The sequence below is a fragment of the Protopterus annectens genome, chromosome 1.part1, assembly GCF_019279795.1.
Source record: "Protopterus annectens isolate FY-2018-M chromosome 1.part1, PAN1.0, whole genome shotgun sequence".
Lineage (NCBI taxonomy): Eukaryota > Metazoa > Chordata > Ceratodontiformes > Protopteridae > Protopterus > Protopterus annectens.
Genome location: NC_056726.1, coordinates 1,219,095,801 through 1,219,119,280, shown reverse-complemented (window position 1 = coordinate 1,219,119,280; position 23,480 = coordinate 1,219,095,801).

Genomic DNA, 23,480 nt, shown 5'->3' with positions numbered 1-23,480 from the left:
ATAAATAAAACAATTTCAAGCCTCCACCCTTCCAGAGTAGTAATTAGTTCACCCCAAAGACAAATCAGAAAGCTTCCTAATACAGACTTTTTGTCTCTGGCTGCATTGAGAACAGTAAGATACAATTTATATGGCCTAAGCCAGTTAATTTAATTTCAAATTATTTTCAAAGTTAAGTGGATTGAGATTAACCTTTGCTCTTCCAGTATCATCTGCTAAAAACATAAACATTTAAACAGTTACAATAATACATGCATATTTCTTTTTCTGTCCAGCAGGGCACACTGTTGGTACATTTTAATACAAACAACTTTACAAGTACATTTTGCAATACAAGCATCTGTACAAATCAGTTTGATATACAAATGACATATAATTCTTTACAAACTTCCAGCTAGCTGCACTGGCATATGTTACACATCCACAGCCCTACGTCTCCTGGCAAAGTTGACAATACCTCACATCTTCATATCTCTCCCCTCTTTGAAGACTCAAGCTAGTTTTTTAAGTGACCCTTGAGAAATGTTGCTTGAGATGAATGAGCTTATCTGGGAATACATTAACCCATACCCTGTCTTAACCCATCTGCATTGGCATTGCTAACCCCACTATGGTGCATCACTGTCCAAACATATGCCTGCAGACCTAGGCTCCACCTTTTTAACTTGGAATTTTGCTGGCTGTCTTGATGTAGCCATAGAGCCCACTCAGACTCCTCCTGCCTTCTAATGCAAACACTCAGCACCAGGGACTCCCTATCATGGTAAGGCTTCACCATGTTAACATGGTACAATTTGTGCCCCTGTCTCCTGCCTAGCATTTCTACCATGTAGTTAACATCACTGACCTTTCTTACCATTTTGAAAGGTCCCTCCCAAGCTGCCTTCAACTTATTGTACCTGACAGGAATGAGAACCATAACCTGCTGTCCCACAGCATACTCTCGGCCTTGAGCATTCCTGTCATACCAGGCCTTTTTCTGAAGTTTAACTCCTGCCAGGTTTCCTGGACCCAGCCCATGAGCTCCCTAAACCTTGTCCTGAGGTTTAGGACTTATGCCACAACAGGCTCCTTGTGGCATTCACACTTACTCACTCATCATAATTCAAATCTAAAGGCCCCCCTCACCCTATGCCCATACAGCAACTCAAAGGGTGAAAAACTTGTGGATTCCTGGGATACCTCTCGGCATGCAAACAGCAGATGGGGAAAATATTTGTCCCACTCTCTCTTAAAATTGTCTGAAATGCCCATAGCATGGTCTTTAGTGTAAAGTTTAACCTCTCCACAAGGCCATTAGTCTGGGGATGGTAGGGGTGTTTTTTAGGTACTCCATCCCACAGCACTTCCACAGACAAACCAGCAGGTCTGACATAAAATTGGCACCTCAGTCAGTCAGTATTTCTCTCGGGAAACCTACCCTGCTGAAAATCTCTAACAAAGCATTTGCCACCTTCTCTGCCTCGATGGAGGACTGAGTCACTGCCTCAGGGTATCTATTAGCATAATCTATTTCCACCTGGATATACTTCTTCCCTGTGGAGCTTGGGGTACTCAGAGGCCCCACACTATCCATAGCTACCCTCTGAAATGGCTTCTCAATCCCAGGCAAAGGCATCAAAGGAGCTTTGACCTTGACTCCGGCCTTGCCTAACTGACTGCCATGAAAACTGTAGTGCTTCAAAACCGCATGGCTCTTGACTTCACCCTAACAGTGAGAGGAGGTACTTGCGCTTTAATCCAGGAGGAGTGCTGTTCGTATATTCCTGACCACAAACACGAGATAGACAATCACCTTGAGGTAATTCAGCAGGTGTCGGCTATGACCAAGCCAGGACCAAATCCATTGATGGATTTTTTCCAGAGATTGTTTGGGGGGTGGTGCAGTATCCTAATGAACATCCTGATTGCCATCTGTGTAGGAATGATCCTGCTGGTGGTATGTGTGCGCTGCTGCATCCCCTGCATGAAAAGACTGATTAAAGACTTTATAGACATGTCAGTTTCAGAAACCTTATACAAAGGTGCTGAACTTGAAGAATTGTTGAAAAATTGAAAATGCTTTCATAAGTTTAAACTGAATGACTCTCTTAACTGCAAATCCTGAGTAGGAAGAGGTTAGGGGAAGAAAAAAAAAACTGTTTATGCTTATTTTGAAAGTAGAATAAAAGTATTAAAAGGGGGAAATGTTAGAAAAATATGTATTAGTAATATGCATGCTTAGTGCATTTCGGTTTAAAAGGGTTAATACATTTATTCTGTTCACACTGCATGAATCTGCATAGCTATTAGAAACTTAACAAGAAACATTCTATTTTCTGCTAATGTCAGCAAATAACAAGAAGTGTTTCATTTCTACTAGTGTCATGAGACTTAACAAAGAGTTATTGATTTTCTGCTTATGCCATGAGAAAGTACACAGCTGTTAGAAGCTTTGATAAGGATCACAGGGGATGCTTGAAAGTATAAACCGTAGTCAGCATTACTTGTACCTAAGCTAGAAATGTACCTTGAATCTAGGCAAAATGTAACACATATATTAGAACTGCACAATTGAAGAAATGAAAGTTTGTGGTGGGCTAAAATAAGCCCCAAGGCCAGGTTGTTTTTCTCAAATGTTTTGTAAATCAGCAGTTATTCTCAACTAGTCAGCAGTTAGTCTAGTAACATTTTCTGTAGAACAATACAGAAAGCTGTGTCTAACTACGTCAGCAACAGAAGTAACATTTATGTGTAACATGGAAAGAACTGTATAAAAATGCCATACTAATTATTCATGTCCAGACAAACCATTCTGCCAGCATGCTTTGTCTCCTTGCTGCAGGTTAATAAAGGGTGCCTTACTTGAACCTTACGTGAATTGGTCTTTGAAGTTTTTTCCTTTGACAGTGCCTGTAACTGCTGTACTAAAGTAACAAGGTACAAAATGTTGTCTCATTCTCTCATGCCAGAGGATAATGCTTACTACATATGTTATGTAAGAAAAATATAATCATGTCATCATTACTCTGAATAAAAACATTGTTATGTGAGAAATTATCATAGCTTTCTATAAGTGGAATCAACATGTATATGTGTGTATACATCCCATTTTATTTATTTATTTTTTATTTTACATTTGTTAACCGGGATAGTCCGACTGGACACAGGTCCATTTTCAGCGGAGGCCCGGGCAGAAAAGCCCCACATGTGAATAGTTACATAAGAGTTAAACAGTAGCAGTTTTATACAGTCACATATAGATACCAGTACAGAATTATGGCATTATATGCATACTTGGAATACATACATACTTAAACTTAACATTGTAGTTTTTTCTTGTTCAAACTTAGGCATTTTTAGTGGTACAAGGCTGAAAAAGGTAGCATATTATTCAGTAGTACAATACATATGAGAATGAGACTAAGTCTGAAACATTGACTATTTTACACATAGCCAGGAAGTGAAGAGAGTGGTAAGCTGTGTTGTGTTAGACAACAGTGCTAGTGACATGTACATTCACAATAAGACTGACATAATGTAGTCTTGGCAGTAATGGCTTGATCTGAACTAACTACATAAGATCACAAGTTATAGATTATTGCTTGAATTATGAGCACCATGCAACATGTTACGGTACAATTGGGACAGTGCACAGCTGAATGGATGATATCACTACTATTTATTAGCTGGATGCTTATGCCAAAAAGGTATCAAAGTGCACAATAACACTGTACAGCTACACATCATATCTGTATTTGGAGAGTAATCTACACAGTATGAGGGTGAAAGACACACTCATAGCTGACCTCAAACATCCTACATATGTGGTTTAACAATGTACACAGCACAGCATCAAAGTCACACAACACAGGAGAATGTGTACTCCAGCTGTGAGATACTGAAGTCATGGTAGCATTATGTCATCATTGTGTAATAAGTTTCCTTGCTGGGGCTGCAATGTTTTTGCAAATGATGTCTTGCTGCACTTTTCAAATGGTGTGTTAATGAAATGTATATGGAGAGAAATACAGTCATTTGCAGTTCAATATATGATAGGAATATAAAATCTTTTGAATAAATTGGCCTAAAGCTGTAATCAAACACTTTATACTATGCAAAAACATCAGTTGACAAACAGGGTAATTATCTCAACATGTCACACAGGAACTCCTACTTTATTACATCCAGCAGCCTAAGAACTGTTACATTTAAACTGTTTCACAGTATTGCCTTTAGTCTGCCTTTACTCTGTATTCCCATAGCACAGTGGATTTAAGCACAATTGCATGAAAGTAACCAGACTACTGAGGATTAAATTGAAATTGTCAGCTTTTGCAATAAGAAGTTAAACAGAGTTCATTGTTACTCAAAACTGTTGCACTATGCCAACTACCGAGCAAATGCCAAGGACATAAAGTGAAGGTTTTTCCATGGGCCATTTCTGACCTTGTGTGTTGTGTGTGAATCTATTTTTTTACCACATTAAATGTGCTAAAAAGAGATGGATAGGACAGTGGTGAAAATGAGGTTAGCAACCAGAGGGTAGGGCGCAGAGAAAATAATATAGGAATTTGTAGGAGGGTGGGTAGGACCAGCACAGCATTCCACTTCTTCACAACATAAATGTACAACTGTATGTACAATTTAATGATTTTGGAGAGTCACCACAGCAGTGATGGGTGACAACAACAGAATAATGTTATATGGTCAATTGGACCAAATTAAGTGTGTCAAGGTGACACATAGGTGAAGTGGAGAGCTATGTATGGGGCTACTTTTTTGTGGAATAGGTGCCCATTTTTTGCTTTTGTTTTTTTTTTAAAGAAAAAGAAATGTCATGTGATCTGCTTAGGAATGAGAGGGTCAGGTAGGTAGAGTTGGTTAAGAAGCATGCTCAGACATACAGGACATACAAGGCAGGTGGGAATGGTGATGGAGACAAAAGGCTGGAGGACACCATGATTGGGGATAGGGAGGGGACATCAGAGGTGCACCCTCGTCCAGACTGAAACAGTGACAATCTAGTCCTCACTATCAGAACTGTCATCACTGTCTCCTGTAGCAGCTCCTTGGGTCAATGCTAGATGTAACATAATCTTTGCAATCTAACATGGGACCTTTTCAACCCTGTTGATATGTGCACAGAGACCCCTCTGCATGATATCCTCCACCAGCACTGTCAGCTCCTGCCAGGTGACAAAATCACCACTTGCACTGGTACTGCTCCCAGAGGGTACCACTGCACCATCAGTTGGGGCAGAGCTACCTGACTCGCGTGGAGCAGGTAGGGAAGGGGAGTTGTGTAGGAAACACACTGACAGAATGTAAACCCAAAGTGCTGGTTGTCTATGCTGCCATCTGTGTAGGTATAGCTGGCCGAGCTGCAGTGGTCAGTCTACCTCTCTGTGTTGTTGGTCATCTTGTTTTCAGCAGCAAGGTATACAAACAGATGAATGGTAATAAATTATAAAACCCAAAAAATAAAAACAGAAAGAGATAGGGTTGGGGGGAGGCAAAAAAAAATATAATTAAATCCATGACATGTCACTTTCATTTATTTATTCAATAAAAGTTTTGAAGCAATACATAAACAGTTACAATAATTTATATTGTACACCTTTGCCATATCCATATATGATGCCATGGTATAAATGTCATAAAATAGAGAAATCTCACTGCTAGGATATAAGAAAGAGCAGCCTTTATTTCCCTATGATGGATAGGATACATGCATTCAAATGTAATAATTGCATTTACCATATTTGAACTGTTCCTGGCATATTCTTGCTGTCAATCTTTTAGACATACTATCCTGTAATAAAAACTAATTGCTGCTTCTGAGTATTGAACCCACACACAGTTAAACTGGTATTCTCATTGTTAATGCAAACAGCATGCGCTATTAGGGAAGGCATGCATGTCTGATATCAAGGCTGAAGTATGCCTGCACAAGATGATAGTGATTGATGGACTGAAAATAATTTTATGGCTTTACATTTGACCCGAGTCATATTTATCCCATGCCTCTCTGAGGCAAGTTAATCTCTCCTGGTGTGCCTCATGGTTTGGAACCATTTCCTCTGCAGCTGTACAGTACAAAAAGAAAAATACATGCTAAAAATAATGAGTAAATGTGTTGACTCACTTGATCATTAATGCCATATCATAGACAGGTTATGGGTCAGTATACTTACACAACTGAGGGGTGTTTGCAGGCCTAAATTCAGTCTCCCATTTGCTTAGGAAGTCCTGCCTGTGCTTCTTAAGGTCACTATAGTGGTGTCAACATTGTTCCCAAGTGAATGAAATGCTAGCCGCTCTGGAGACAGCCTTGGCTAAGTTATTCCAAGCCTCAGCTGTATACCGATGCCCAGTATAATCCCCCTCCAGCAGCCTATGGCTGTAGCACATCATGAGAAGTGCCACAAATATCATGGACACCTCAACACCTTTCCTTTGTGGTTTAAATTTAACACCATTCTCTCCCTCACCAGTCATGTTTGCAAAAGTCAAGCTAACAAAATATGTCTGAATTGGTGCACAGTTCAGATCTCACATGTAACTGGTTGTATGCAAAGAAGCAGAGCCTTCTCAACTGAATTTCCACAACTGAGAGCAGATGGATTCTTTGGAAGTCACACTGGTCCTACTTATATCACACTGCAGTAAAGGTATGAAACATGGCACTGACTTTGCCATGTATGATGGTCAACCTATTAACACAGGTACCAATGGACAACAATGGAATGCTTAATGGCATGGCTTTTAATCCTTACATTTTGGAAGGAGAAAGAGTATGAACCGTGACATATTGTGATGCTGGGGCTGAGACAATGTTAAAATATTATTGTATCAGCTGGGAATCATATCCATGGGATAACGCATGCAAAAGTTGAAACTTATCTTGTTAACTGACATTGTCACAGGATAACTACCTCTTAAGCATGGTAAGTAAAGACATACCAATTTCAGAACTGAATGAAGATATACTTCAGAAAGGCCTGTGAGTATGTGATTTTAATTGGTCTTTGGCACACATGCGTATGTAAAAGTCAGGATTTCTGTTTGTAAATATATATCAGATGGATACAGTTGAATAAACTGAGTAAAAAGTACAGTTTTGTACCTACCATAAATGTAGATGTTCGAAGATCCACATTGCTGCAGTCCTTACACTTGGGTAGTCCGCTGTCCTCGGTTGGCCCGAATATCAAAGTATAAGGCTGACGTCGGTCAAGGCGCATTTGACTGACATCAGGACGTCAGGGTACAAATGCGCATGACCGACGTCATATCCTCAGTCTTTTCTTGCCCCAGATGTCAGAAGACCCTAAACATAAAGGTCAAAACCAAAAGACAGCAAACAACCAACCACCCCTGCACTAGTTATATGTACAATATATACAATATACACAATATTTACAACCCGACCCACACAACCACCTCTAACTACAGAGGGGAAGGAGGGAGTAATTGGACTGCAGCAATGTGGATCTTCGAACATCTACATTTATGGTAGGTACAAAACTGTACTATGTTCTTCATCTCACATTGCTGCAGTCCTTACACTTGGGTAGAATCCCAAAGCAGAGGTATGGGAGGATGGCCAAACTATAAGGAAGCAGGAGCTGCCAAAATGCCCTGCAAAACAGCAGTGGCAAAACCAGCCCTGGATTTAGAGTAAAGTGGCAGGTGATAATGCCTAGAGAAAGTATGCACTGAACTCCAAGTAGCTGCCTCCAAAATATCCTTGGTTGCCACCCCTCAAAAAGCTGTCAAGTGGCAGTAGCTCTAGTGGAATGAGGCCTAATCCCAGCTGGAATCTCCTTGCCATGATGGGAATAACAGAAAGCAATGCAAAACCCAATCCACTTAGAAATAGTTTGTTTTGACACAGGCTTGCCCTGAGAACCCAAAGCAAAAGAAACAAATAACTGCTGAGACTGCCTGAACCCTTTAGTTCTGTCCAAATAATATCGCAACTGCCTGTGTACATCTAAAGTGTGCAAAATCTTTTCCCCTTTATTTTGGGGATTTGCATAAAAGTAGGCAAATGAATAGTTTGGTTTAAAGCCACACTAGAAACCACCTTAGGCATAAAGGAAGGATTAGTACGTAAAGATACCCTATCCTTATGGAAAATCAAGAAAGGCTCAACCGCCATAAGGGCCTGCAATTCAGAAACCCTTCTTGCAGAGGTAATGGCCAACAAAAAAGCAGTCTTCCATGATAAATATTTCAACTCAGAAGTAGCTGCAGGCTCAAAAGGTTGTAGAGTGAGTTTCTCCAACACAAAATTGAGATCCCAAGCAGGAGTAGGAGCTCTTCGTGGGGGTCTTATATTCTTTGCCCCTCTAAGAAATTGCCTGAACAAAGGATGAGAAAACAATGGTGGGTCACAATCATAGTGAGCCGAAATTGCTGCAGCTTGAACCTTAATAGAAGAGAAAGACAAACCTTTGTCCAGTAACTCAGTAAGATATTGAAGAGCCACACTCAAATTAGGCCCAGAAACATCAAAATCTTTTGCTGCACTCCAAAATAAAAATCTCTTCCATTTATCTGCGTACACTTTCCTTGTACTAGGCCTTCTAGCTTCCAAAATAACATTCAAAACTTGCTGAGGAAGTGGAGGCCCACTATGGTTCAAAACAGAATATGCCAGGCTGTTAGGTGCAGTGAGTGAAGTTTGACATTGAGCAAATGGCCGTCCTCCTGTGACAACAGGTGTGGAATCGAAGGCAAAGGCCATGGAGGCTTCTGTAATAGACTTCTCAGTAATGGGTACCAGTGCTGTCGAGGCCAATCTGGAGCTATTAAAATCATCCTTGGCTTGTCCTGTCTGACCTTTAGAAGTACCTTTGGGAGGAGAGGCAGAGGTGGAAAGGCATACACATGAAGATCGCTCCAATTGAAAGAAAGAGCATCCACTCTCCAAGCTGTGGGATGAAACCTTTTTGTGCAAAACTTTGGCAGCTGATGGTTTAGTGGAGAAGCGAACAGATCTATGTCTGGAGTTCCCCATGACACTGTCAATTTCTGAAATACATGAGGATCCAATTTCCACTCGTGGGGATCCATAATTCGTCTGCTAAACACATCTGCTAAGGAGTTCTGTGCTCCTGGCAGAAACCTTGCCTGAAGATTGAGCTGTAAACTGAGAGCAGTCTCCCACAAAATCATTGCTTGCCTGCATAGAGGATAAGAATGCGTTCCCCTTGCTTGTTGATGTACCACATGACAGTTGTGTTGTCTGTTAGAATCAACACCTGCCCTGGAAGAAGTAAATCCTTGAAAGCTATTAATGCAAACTGGACTGCTAACATTTCCTTCAGGTTGATATGTAGATGTTGTAGTCTGGCAGGCCACTTGTCTTGTATCCACTTTCCATTTAGATGAGCTCCCCAAGCTTTGTCTGAGGCATCTGTCGTTAAAATCTGACTCGCCTCTGGCCGGGTCACAGAGAGTCCCTTGTTTAGGTGACATTCCTGAGCCCACCACAAAAATTCCTTTTGAATGCAAGGTATTATTTGAATGACAGTGTCCAGATCCTGGCAGTGCTGTGTCCATACATTTTGAGATACCATTGCAGCTTCCTCATATGCAGTTTGGCATTGGGAAGCACCAGAATACAAGATGCCATGAACCCTAAGGCTTGAAGGACTGTCCTTGCAGTCAGCCCGGACTGATGAGATAGTTGATGGAAGTAAAGGGATAGACTCTTTTGTTTGTCCGGGGTTAAAAGGCCATCTGGGATGCTGTATTCAGTCTCACACCCAGAAAGCACATGTCCTGAGAGGGTACTAGACTGGACTTTATTTCATTCACAGAATACCCCAGGCATCTTAGCACTGCTATCACATATTCCAAATGATGAAGAAGCTCTTCCTTCCTTGAGCCAGAATCAGGCAGTCGTCCAAATAAGGATAGATCTGTATTCCTTTTAGCCTGAAGAAAGCTATCACTGGAGCCAGAACTTTCATGAACACTCTGGGCAGTAGATAAGCCAAAGGGCAATGCAGAGAACTGATAGTGAGAAGTCCCAGCTCGAAAACGCAGATACTTCCTGCAACTTAGTCTGATAGGAACATGAAGGTAAGCCTCCTTGAGATCCAAAGTTACCATCCAATGATCTTTGCCCAGCAGAGGTAAAAGCTGCTGTAACGTCAACATTTTGAACTTGGGAATGTCCAGATAAGTGTTGAGGGTAGATAAATCCAAAATTGGTCTCCACGTGTTCCCCTTCTTTGGTACTAGGAACAGGCGAGAATAAAATCCTAGGCCCACTTCTGGCATAGGGACCGGCTGTATGGCCCCTATTTGGAGTAACAGAGAAACTTGCTTGTGCGCCTCTATTCTTTGTTGAGGAGGAACGTCTGGCATGCCTTTGAAAGGAGGCAAGGTATGGAAATAAAACCTGTAACTGTGGTGTATGATATCCAATACCCATCTGTCTTGGGTAATTAAACTCCAATTTTCTTTGAAAAGTGCCAACCTTCCTCCCAAAGGTGCTGCCAGACGAGAAGGCTCTGGCAGCTGAAAAGGTAGGTCATTGGGTCTGTTTACGAAAGGACTGACCCCTGCCCTCACGCGAAGACTGTGCAGGAGAACTCCCTGTTCTAGGCCTGAAAGAGCCCTGAGCTCTGCCCCTACCCGTCTAGATCTACCCCTAGACTGGGAATCATAAGAAGGATACGTCCACCCCTTAGTAGGCCAATTTCTACTAAACTTTGGAGGCTGGACCTGCAAAAATCTTTAACAGTCTGCATAGACTTAGCCTTGTCTTCCATTTTCTTTAAAACTGCCTCAACAGGAGGACCAAACAACACGTCAGATTGTAAAGGAGCATCTAAAATCCTTGTTTTAACATGTTCAGATAAATTTTGATCCCTCAGCCAGGCGTGCCTGCGAAGAACTGACCCAGTGGCAGCCACCCTAGACGAGGCCTGTACAGCATCAAAACCACATTGCAAAGAATGCTTACCCACCTGTTCAGAAACATGTACTAAATCTTGCAACTCTTTACAATCAATACCTTCTGCCAGAGCATCAACCTTAGACTTCAATTGTGAAAGGAGATAGTTTTGGTATTTCAACATGTGAAACTGGCAATTCAAAGCCCTCATAGCAAGAGTGGAAGAAGTATAAACTTTCTTTCCCCATCTATCCAAGGCCCTGGCCTCTTTGTCTGCAGGAACCGGATTCTTAACAACAGAAGCCTTAACACCTTTAGGCCCCTGGCTAACAGTTTCTGGGTCTGCCCTAGGACTCTTAACACGATACTTATGAGCTTCAGGCACCCTGTAATACCTACCCGGTTTAACAGGAGCAGGAGGCAAAGAATCAGGATTAAGAGAAGCCTCTGTAAAACATCTTCCACTACATCCAAAACAGGAGGTATAGCCAAAGGCCTATGCTGGGGTAAAAACAAAAATTCCCTAAGCCTTTTCCTGGAATCAGAGAAGTCCTGCCCTTCCCACTTAAAATGCTCCCTCATGGAATGAAGAGTTTCTGAAAAAGAAAAATCCTCAGGAGGAGAAGCAGAAGGAGTAGAATCATCCACATCAGAATCAGAATAAGGAGAGTACTCCTGCAAGTCTTCAGCCGAAGACTCTGAAACATCTGAAGCCTGCTCAAAACTCCCTAGCTCAGGCTCCACCCTAGGTCTCTCATCAGGAGGGGGCATAGAACCCCTAATCAAAGTAATCAAATCTGCCATTTTAAGCATATGCTTCTTGGGTACAGTTCCTGAAGAGCTAGGGGTAACACCAACTGAAGCTAAACCTGGCCTGCCCCTGGGAGAAGCCTTGGAAACAGAAGGAGAGGGCCTAACCACCCTAGGCAGGGAGGGGAGTATAGTAACCTGAGAAGCCCCATCAGCCTGGCCTGCCTCCTGAGAGGCCACATCCTGCAATAACAAAGTCTCTCCCTGGGAACCCAAAGAAACCTCCGGTGGAACCACCGGCTCCACCGACACCTCTAAAGAACCGGCGTCCGGTACTGACGGTTCCTCTAGCCTAGGTTTAACTGCTTTGTCCTTGCGCTTCTTCGACGAAGCGGGCGTCGGAGCATCCAACGGCATTTTATAATTGCACCGCTTCCCAAAGACTAACCTGGCACAATCTAATCTTCTCTTAATAGTGCGCTTATTGAATCTAGCACAAGAGCGACACCCAACAATGTCGTGCTCAGGCCCTAAACAAGGAATACACAAAGTATGGTAGTCTCTATGCGGTATCTGTTTCCCACAAGAAATACAATTATTCACTTTTTCTGACATCCGGTAAACCACTGAGGCAAGAAAAAACTAAAATATTCCCCAACGGGGTACTTAGCCAACTTTGACTCGGTCTGAAACTCCGAAATCGAACAATTTCAGAACGCCAACCGGCACTTGCAATGCTGCTTCTGCATCGGACCATGCGGCAAAAAAGACTGAGGATATGACGTTGGTCATGCGCATTTGTACCCTGACGTCCTGATGTCAGTCAAATGCGCCTTGACCGACATCAGCCTTATACTTTGATATTCGGGCCGACCGAGGACAGCGGACTACCCAAGTGTAAGGACTGCAGCAATGTGAGATGAAGAACATCAGATTGGGATATGTTTCATACATACATACTTCAAAACACATAACTGTCCTAAACATATAGGATATGTGATAAGTCATGATGATTATAACAAAGGTATTGTGCCCGTCATACACGTGCAAGTGAATCTTAAATTAAATATCATCACTGTCATTTTTAAGAAATTGGACACACATTAGCTTGAGATTATATATGAAGCATTAATGATATATGATAAACAGGAATGTTTACTTATGCAAGCATTACTGATACACTGCAATAAACACATTTAATATTATCATTTTCTTTAGTTTTACAGTTCTAATCAAAGTGTGAGAAATTGTAAAAGTATATTTCATCTGGATTTGAACCCTTAATTAGCTATGTTCTTTATGTGAACTCACTTAACTTACACCTTCTGCCACACCAATAGGTATGCGACAGGTGGACTTTCTCCACTTCAAGAGTGCTGAAGAAAGAGTGCCATTGCCAGGCATGTTTGCACTACATAAGGATTCCTAAACTAAATTTTTCAAGTTTCCCTTGCCAAGTGGAGACCACTGCAGATTAAAATGAAGAAAATGACATATTTTGAATAATTGCAAAGTGATCTCTAAACAGGATTCGAACAGTGTATCATGTGCCTTATTTCACTTAACTCACTTCATTTACACCTTGTGCCACAGATATGGATATCTGTCAGGTGCATTCTCTGCAGTAATTACTATCTATGATACTGAAGTCCACTCACCAATGCCAGGCATATTTGCACAATATAAGGCAGTCTAAACTACATTTTTCACTTTTTTCCTTAGGTAGTGAATTGTGTTTGCATAGTGAAAAGAAAATGGAAAAGGCATTAGAAAAAAATATATGATGGAGAAAAAAGCTGGCAGTAAATTAAATGCAATCAACTGGTATATGTAGCAATGACCAGAGTAAGTACATTCAAGTGATATATACATCCTTTTCACATATCATTGCAACATCAAAATGTACTTTGTGAAATACATTATCATACTTGTAGTTAATGACAAATGTAAAACTGGCCATACTGCTCATATGGTGTTAGACATACTGACAATATTTGATTTTTAACAACACAATGTCACCACAAAATATGATTAAATATGTATTCAAACCACCTCTGTAAACATTATCATTTAAATGGATTTGAACCATGTATCAGATGTAGTTTTTCTCTAAGCTCACTGCACTTGTATCTTGTGCCACAGAGAAAGTTACCTGACAGATGAAGTTTCTTCAATAAGTACTATTCAGAGTGCTGAAAGCTGTGCAATGCCACCAGGCTGGTTTCTGCCACATTTTATTTATTGGATATTTGTTGACCAGGAATGTCCGACTAAGCAACAGCCCTTTTTCAGCAGAGGCCCAGGGAGAAAAAATCCACAAAAGCACACCAAAAGGTTACAAAAATAGCATTGATGAGAACAATACAGAAAATATACAGTGTAGTACTCAAATTGGTTACAAAAATGTTACATCGGATGTGAATGCACACAAAACCACAAAAACAAAAAGGTTACAAAGACGGCATTCATTTCAGAACAAGACAGAAAATATAGATTGCAGTACTCAAGTTGTTTACAAAATGTTGCATCTGATGCAAATGTACAGAGCATGTAAAAATAAAAAAAAATGCATTGCGAGATGATTTACAAGTTACTATCCTGATTGTTAAACTATACAATAAAAAAGGGAAGATTTATTACTCAAGGTCAGGGTGGAAAAAGAGTTAGTATACACAAGTTAGGGGAAGAAGTTGAAAGAGCAGTTAGAACAATGTGGGTTAGACACTGGGTAAGTGAGAGGGTGCCAGTAGCAGAGTAGTTAAAGGTAGAAGTTGGAGAGGTCAGAGAGAGAGTAGGAATAAGGGGTAATGTTTAGGAAGGAAAGTATATCCTGGGTTTTTACAGTGACATATCTAGGCATTTAGTAGGTATTCTTTTAGAGCTTTTTCTGAATTCATGTGTATGAGGCATTTTTCTGATGGAAATGGGTAGTTTGTTCTAGAATAGAGCAGGAGAGTAGTTATATAGATTTTTGGCCTATTGATCTTTTAGGCTTATATATTTACAAGTGTTGTTGGTCAAAGCTCCTGAGGGTTCTAGAGGGAGTATAAAGAGAGATAAGTGAGGAGATGCCGGGGCAGGTGGAGGGCTTGTTGAGGATGGAATAAATGATAAGAAGTTGAAAGAGTAGTAGTTGGTGGGCGAACTCTAGCTAGTTTAAAGGTTTGAGTGAGTGGCAGTAATGTAAGTTTGAGGTCTGGTTTGCTGCAAACCTGGCTACTTTGTTGAAATTGGTTTTGAATTTAGTTAGTGGGGAGGATTGTAGGTTAGTTAAAATTTGTGAGCAATAGAGAAGGCTAGGGAGAAGGTAGGCTTAGGCAAGAGAGCGTCTAGAGTCTTTTGTAAGGGTTTTTTTTTAATTCTGTAAACTAAGCCTAGTTTTTGGTGTGTTTTTTTATGCAGTGGTGGACATGCAGGTCAAATATGAACTGATCATCAATGACGGCTCCAAGAAGTTTGGTGTGAGTTTCCACATTTATGACAGTGTTGTTATGTGATGTTATGGAGAAGGCAGTTTTAAGATGTGTGAGAGATTTTGGGAACTATAGGAGAAGCTTGGTGTTTTTGGGATTAAGGATGAGTTGGTTGTTAGAGAGCCAGTTTTCAATAGAGTTGAAGGAGTTTTGGGTGATGGTGTGCAGGTCAGAGAAGGTATCAGAGTTAGAGATGATTGTGGAGTTACTGGTATATTTTATGAGAGAATAGTGCAGACAGGATGCGTAGGGGTGATTAGTGTAGCTGTTAAATAATAAGGGACCAAGAACTGACCCTTAAGGAACTCCCATCTTGATGGGGAGAAATGGGGGAGAGCCATTTAACAGATTGCTGTCTGTTGGAGAGATAGCTAGAAAACCAGGAGATGGATGAACTGGCAAGATTGAGGTTGAAGAGTCTGGAAAGGATCGTGGGGTGTGAGACAGTGTTAAATGCTTTGTAGACGTCTAGAAAGAGACAGGAAATTAGTTTGTTGGTGTCTCTGGCTAGAGAGATAGAATGAGTAAAAGAAATAAGGGCAGTAGTAGTGCTGTGATTTGGATGAAAGCCATGTTGGGTGGAAGTAAGTAGGTTTTCTTGGAGTAAGTAGTCCATGGGTTGCTTATGTATACATTTTTGAGTAATTTGGAGAGGGGAACAGTATTGCTATGGGCCAGTAGTTAGATAATTCCATGGAGCTACCTCCCTTGTGGATAGGTATGGTAAAAATTGTTTCCAGAGTGACGGTGCAGTGGATTTGGTTACAGAGCAGTTAATAAGGATGGAAATGGGATGAGCTATGGAGTTAACAGCTAGCTTGAGGAAGAATAGAGGTATGTTGTTCACAGATGGAGAGCATGGATTAAGCTTATAAGGGAGTTTTTTATGTAGCCAGTGGGAACTGGCTTCAGAGTGAATAAGTTGTTTTTGTTTGAGGGGGTGGGGGGTCAGTGAGGTTAGAGGAGTGAGAAGTCTCCATAAGTTTACTGATAGTGTCAATGAAGTAGGAATTAAGCATGGTGGATGTTTCTAGTGGGGTATATTAGGACAGAGGTTAGGTGTTGTGGGATTGTCCAGGTGAAGGATTTGATTGATAGTGTTCAAGAATATTTGGAGGTTACCCAGATGAGTCATCTGGGGTTTTAGGTAAAAGTTTTTCTTGTCATTGTTGCTTGTTTTCTGGTGAGGTTACGGAGTTCTTTATAGGTTTGGTGATGGATGGGGGATTTTGTCTTCATCCAGAGTTTCCATGCCTAATCTCTTTTGAGCATGAGATCGAGTGGATTGGGATAGCCAGGGAGAGCAGAGAGATTTAACTATAATTTTCCTAGGAGTAGGAAGAGAGTTAAGTATGTTTAGAAGAATGTTGTTGAATTTTATTACTGTATCACCTAGAGGTAGGTATGAAAGGAAGGACCCATTTATGGAGGTGAGTGTGTTATTAAATATGTCTGGGTGAAAGTTTTGAGAGGCTACAGCAGTCTTTGAATTTGTGCAGCCCGGGATGGTTGGGGGGTCTTTGTATGTAGATAGGAGAGTAGTTACTAATGAAATCAGGTAGAGATTTTGGGTTGTGGTATATGTCAGGATTGGAAACTAGGATCCAGGCTATGACAAAACTGGTATTGGTTGGTTTGCTGAAGTGGGTTGAGAGGGGATAAGTTGTGAGAAGCCATGTAGGTTAATGCTAGAGCAGGGGAGTTGGAGGTTAGGGCTAGCCAATTGATGTTGACATCTCCTAGCAGAGTGGTTTTCTTGGGTATATTGTGTATGAACCAAGAGACAATGTGTTCTAATATAGGAATATTGTCACTAGGGGGTATATATATTGCAGCTATTGTTAGTGTTTTGTGATAATTAAGTTTGCAGCTATGAGTTCAGCAGGGTAAAACATAGGGGGTGGGTTTGATATAGGGTACAGGTTGAGGTGTTCAGAGTATATTTTGGCAGCTCCTCCTCCTTTCTTATTAGGTCTGTCCATGCAAAGGATGTTGTAGCCAGATAGTAGAAATTCTTTGTCTAAGATGTGAGATTTGAGCCAAGTTTCTGTAAGTGTTATTATGTTAAGACAGTATTTGTCCGTCCATGCATGGAATCCACTGATTTTATTAAGAATGCTGTGTATATTAAGAGAGAAGAAGGTTAAATGCTTATAGGGAGAATTCAGATGATGGAAGGCAGGCTGTGTGGGTTGGTTATTAGAAGTGGGGTTGGAGAGGGAACCTGGGTTGGAGTGTATGTCACCTGAAAGGAGTGTGGCATTGTAGGGATAGAGTAAAGTAGGAGGTGTGAGGAGGAAGAAGTGATATTTATGTTTAGTTTTTAGGGGGAATGGGTGGAGGGATGTTTTGATTTTGGGTAGGAGTGAGTTGGTGGTAAGAAATAGGGAAGTATGGGTCAAAAGTATTGGGAGTGGAGGTTGGTGAAAGATGTAGAGGATTGATTGGAATATGATAAGAGGAGAGGTAGGATAGGAGAAGAAGAAGAGGTTTGGAGAAAAGGGTGAGAAACATGGGGATGTGAAGAGTCTTAGTGGTGTGGAGATTTTGGTGAATGGAAAGATAGGGAAGTGAGAGCACAAGTATAGAGGTTGGTGAGTGTTCTAGGTGAAGAGATGTGTTAAGAGTTATAGGTGTTGTGAGGAGGTGAGTTGGGGGAACAGATAAAAAAGGGAGAAAAGTGAACATGGCAAGATAGTTAAAGTGTCAAGAGATAGACTGTTAGAGAAGAAGGGGTGTATAGTTGGTGGAGAAGCGGGATAGTGAGGGATGTAGAGTAGTGCTTGACTTAGAAGGGGAGTGTAGATACAGTGAACTGGATGAGGTATGTGGGAGCAGTGTAGAGGAGAGGTTTGTTTATCAGGTGGAGTGTTGATTGATGAGTAGTTATAAGGAGGGAAAAGGATAGAGTGTGATTGGCTGAGAGAGGGAGGAAGAGGAGGTGCCAAATGGGAGGGGGAAGAACTTTGCTAGCTATAAATGTAATGCATTTTGGGGTGGGTGGGAATGGGGGTATGGTAGGGTACTAGAGTGAGCCCGAGCGTAGTAAAGGTGAATGGAGTGGGCTGGAACAGATTGCAGGAAACCCAATACAATACAAGAAAGAAAAAATGAGAAAAAACAATCATTCAAAGAAGCTAAATGCCAAAAAAATGCATAGTCATTCTGTTTGGGAAAAACAAAACACCCATGAATTACCATATAGGTGGCAGCCCCCTTAATACAGAAGAGGTAAGAAGAGATCTGGGGACCCAGGTAGATAGTAATCTCTCCTTTGACAATTATATTGCCAAAGTAGTTAGGAAATCCTTCTATGTAGCCCATCTAATTACTAAAGGGTTCACATCTAAAAATAAAGAGGTTATAGTGTTCCTCTACTCGTCACTCATCAGACCCATCATAGAGTACAATGCCCCATTTGGGATGTACCTCACAAGACACTTCCAACAGCTGGAAAGACCACAAAAGTACCTCACCAAGAGGATTACTGGCCTCAAACATATGTCCTATGCAGCCCGATTGGAAAAACTCCAGCTGTACTCAGTCGCATATCGCTTACTCAGAGGTGATCTCTGCCTGACTTACAAAGCCATGTCCAACTCAGAATTGATGGACATGCTTCACCTAAAGAAATCCAAGTCACTGCGAGCCACTTGCTCTAGTGAGCTAAACCTCGCCACAATAATAAATAGAACATGCTGGAGGGATAGATTTCTGTCACAGAGACTCCCCATGCTTTGGAACAAAATTTCTAACTACATTAGGCAGAACTCCTCACTAACACTCTTCAAGAGAAACCTTGACGAGTGGATGGGTAACAGAAAATACACCCCTGGGATCACTTTATTGGCTCTTCTTGACAGAGGCTCAGTTAATTAATCAATGGGGCAGCGAAAGCTGACACACTCTGGTTAGGCTTATAAATGCCCTCGGGCAGATAGCCTAGTACCTACCTACGAACCTATGAACCTAAGCTGCACTAGGGAGACTTGATAGTAAACCTAAAATTTATATCTGCCTAAACTAAATTTTTCACTTTTTCCTTAAGCTGTCAAAGTACATATCACACTGCCAAGTGGCACACATATGCAGAAGGCAATATTTATTAAAACGTTCATAAAATTTTGGGGGATAATTTGAAGGAACATGAAATGAATCACATTGTATTATTTAGCAATGAACAAAGCTAGTACTGCATTACACTGATACATTCGGCCTTCTAACATCTCCTTGTCCACATCAGTACAATCATGTATATCTCACAATACTGGGACTTAGCTAATATTATGAATGGAAAAAGGTACAGAAAATGGCAGAAATTGTTTCATTTTTTCACACAGCACACACAATTAATATTGACATAATTTCAAATGACTTATCTGTCACGTTTAGTCAACACACTAACCTTACCTGAATTTCCCATATCAACAAATTCATAGATCAAAATGAGTGTCAAGATTTATTATGACCTCCTTCAGTAAAATGATATAGAAGCCAGTTTCAAACCCTGCATTACCAGTACTGTTTCTGTAAGCTCAATGCATTTACACATTATGCCTATGAGATATGTATGTGACAGTTTGAATTTCTTTACTCAGTACTGTCCGGACTGCTGAGGAAAATACAACAATGCCAGTCTTAATTATGCATTTCATGGCAGTCCAAATAAAATTTGTTAGCTGTTACCTTGGGAAATGAACTGCCATTCACTGCTACTGACCACTGACAGTCAACGGAAAGGGGGAAAATTGGAAACAAGTACTTTAAATGTACATTTCTGATATTTAATCAACTTTATCTTGCAATAGGAACTTTTATGGATTTGAACATCAAACCAGGGTATTAAGAACAATCACTGAAGATTATTTCCCATATTTGCCACAGACAAAGTCATATATTGGCAATCAGAAAAGGTGTTTAGATGCATTATATTGTCACATTGAAAGTGCAATAGAAAAAGTTATGAAAGTTGTCCTTTTTCATTTGACAGTAAATGTCTGGATGATTGTGATATTGCCAAAAGTTAGGATGTCCATGTACTCACAGAATATTAAACAAAGACTGCAAATACTGCAGGGGTTTCTTTATGGTCTCTTTCTTTCTGGTGACTCATTCCCTTATCTATACTTTCTTAAGAGCAATTCTAACTCAGTTGTATTGCATATGCTAACTGTATCGATACTTAATGTACTCTCTTGAATACGAACAAAATTTCTTTGTAAGAGACAGTAACTGTGGTCATTAAAGCAAGCATTTGAATGTTAGGAATGCTGCTCTCCTAACTCAGTCAATATAGTTTCAGACTGGTAAGTTTGCTCTCCATGACACACCCTCAGAAAGTGTACATCAAAGAGGAGAGACTGTAAAACCCTTACTGTTCCTGCAGTCAGACTAATCATAGACACCTTCAAGCCATAAGCAGGTAACACTTTTCAGTGCGCATCCTTGCAGTGCTAGGGCATGTGAATGCAATTGTGTAGCTCCTTACACCATGTTTACCTTCCCTACACTTAGTACAGATTGTGGTATTTAGGAATCCTAATGATTTAACACCTGATTTAAATACTCATAGTGTTCACAGGGCTGACTCTACACTATATAAAAGTAATTGTGTAGTTAATGCACTTGTATCATAATGGGAAGGCTATTTGGACCCAGAGAGCTTGATACTGCTAAATAAACACAATTTATGGAGCATTATCTACTTTCTACACTGCTTTATTGCATAGTATTTTGCTATTTCCTACATAATGCATTTATTGTAACATTAAAGGGTGAATTGCAATGCCTCCTCCAAAACTTTTTTTATCCTTTTACTTTTGACATAGCCCAGGTATATCAATTATGTCTATATTACAAAATTATGCTACAGAATGCTACCTGATCTATATTTTGTATGTTATATTTAATTATTATTTGCACAGTTACTGCAAATAAGAGTATTATAACTTTGTAGCAATACTAGAATTTTTATGTGTTAAAAGAAAGAAAATGCATTGTGTTGTGGTTTCTACCTGACTGCCCCCCACAACAGAAGAGATGGCACTTATAATAGTTTCCTTACAGTTCTACTGCTACATTGTGAATTGTTATTGTTAATGCTACAATGTATTATGCAGTTACATAAAGCTGTGTTCTCTGCATTATAGAACTGTTATAGATTGTTGTTGTTGATATTGATATTTTTGGGGGTAGCTGTCCTAATTTGTGTGCAGATGTAGGGAGCATTACCCTTTAAATTGTTGTGTGCATGATGGATGCATACATTCACATATAATTGAGCTCACAGCCTTCCTGAATGTGTATTAAATATTTCATTATTTGGCTGTTTACTGTTTCTTCTCATGCAGAGCTATGGCACCCAAGAAGAGATCTGTACCCCACAAGCCACCATACACTGATGCAGAAAATGAGGGCATTAGCCAGGCCTTACATCACCATGGAGCTTTCCTTTTAAGGAGAGGTAGAGATGATCAGTCTGCCCAAGAAAGGATATGGCAGCATGTGGTCGATAACATCAATGTTGTCGGAAGGCATGGGACAAGTTACTCCCAGATATGACACCGGGCAAGTGATACAATAACCACTGCCCACAGTAGGGATGCTGCAGTTGCCTGGGAACAGGTGGCTATGGGAGGCGGTCCTGCTACTGAAACACCACTAAGTGAAACAGAGGAGCTACTGTCGACTGTCAAAGATCCAGATAGTTTAGTAAAGGGTTCACACAGAAACCTTGCTGTTGGTTCTGATATGGATGACAGACCTAGAGTGTCACAAGCAGAATTTCTAGGTCTGCAAAACGCAAGTCTCATTGTTACTTCTTTATATGTCTATATCTTAGATGTCTGATATATATATATATATATATATATATATATATATATATATATATATATATATATACAGAGAGAGAGAGACAGTGATAAGTGTGAGTCAGATAACACAGTAATACAGACATGGAGGAGGGTGTTTAGGTTGGGGGGTCAAACTGTTCACTACAGCCTTTTTTGCTTTTCCTTCCTCACATAAAAGGACATCTGGATTGCAGGCTACCAGACCACCTGCACATGGTAAGCACAAACTGGGTTACTGTTATTACTTTATATAATATAGATTCAGGTCTAAATAAGAGTAAAATTTGTGTTGCTTTAGCATCTTTCAAAGTTTAACATACCTTTCATATAAGAAAAATATGTGATCAATTTTATTCTCTGTTTTCATTATTTGTTATGTTAGTTGCTTGTTATCATAGGTGATCCTAACACTGGAAATGTGGAACGCCTAACACCTAATGTCAGAATATCCATAGCCTCTGATGATGATGGTGGCAATGAAGAGATACAATCTGGAGGTAGAGAGGGTGAGTCTGACATGGAAGTTGTGGCTCTCACATCCCCTGCCCATATTTCCGACACAGGCAGTATTGCCTAAGCATACCCATTACATAGAGACTTCTGATACAGAACAGGTTGAATGTGACACAAGTTGATCAAGGTAGTGTAATTACTCCAGTTGCTTCTCCTCATACCCATCATGAGGGTAAGGTGCCACACAGGAGGGTTGGTAGAGATGCTCAGAGGTGGCCTGATGTCCACCCTCCTCCTCATGCTGGTGTGTAATTAAGTGCCGCCAGATGTATGTGTAGTGTCATAGTGGAGGCACAGGCATGTTTCACCAGGGTCTGGTAAGAGACAGTGCAATTAATAATTCTCATGCATTCTGACGTACATGACTCTCTGAACTCTGTGGGTGATGCCTTAGACAGGATGAATGACACATTGGATCGGATAGTGACTGTGACGGAATATCTGTTGGGGGGGTGAGCATCCATGTGACCAGAGAGCAGCAACATCTTCTGGTGTTAGCAGACATGGCCATACAAGATCCCATTCCCATAGTGACACTACTTCCACTGCTCCATCAATGATTACAGTGTCCATACCCATACATGGTAGGCCATGGGGTCATCATTCTGGCCATCATTGTGAGGAGACCTCATCCAGCAGACATCACTCATGTTCAGGTAGTCCCCCGACTTCTACCAAGGACCACAGAAGTAGCAGTGTACTTCTGGCAGAGGTGGTTCTCATGGTTGGGGTGACAAAGCTGAACTAACTACTCTACCATGTACAGCTCACCCTTATGCAAGATGCCAGGATGTAGTACTAGCACAGAGCTTGATGGCATTTATGCAGACATAGACATAGTGAAAAAAATCACTTGTCTATACCACCTCACACACATACAAGCAAACTAATCAGTCCTGTTGAGTGCTATATATCTGTTATTACTGGCCCCGAATACTGTATACTGTGACATATACATTTGTTTCTTACTTGCACACACACTCACTTCTTTGG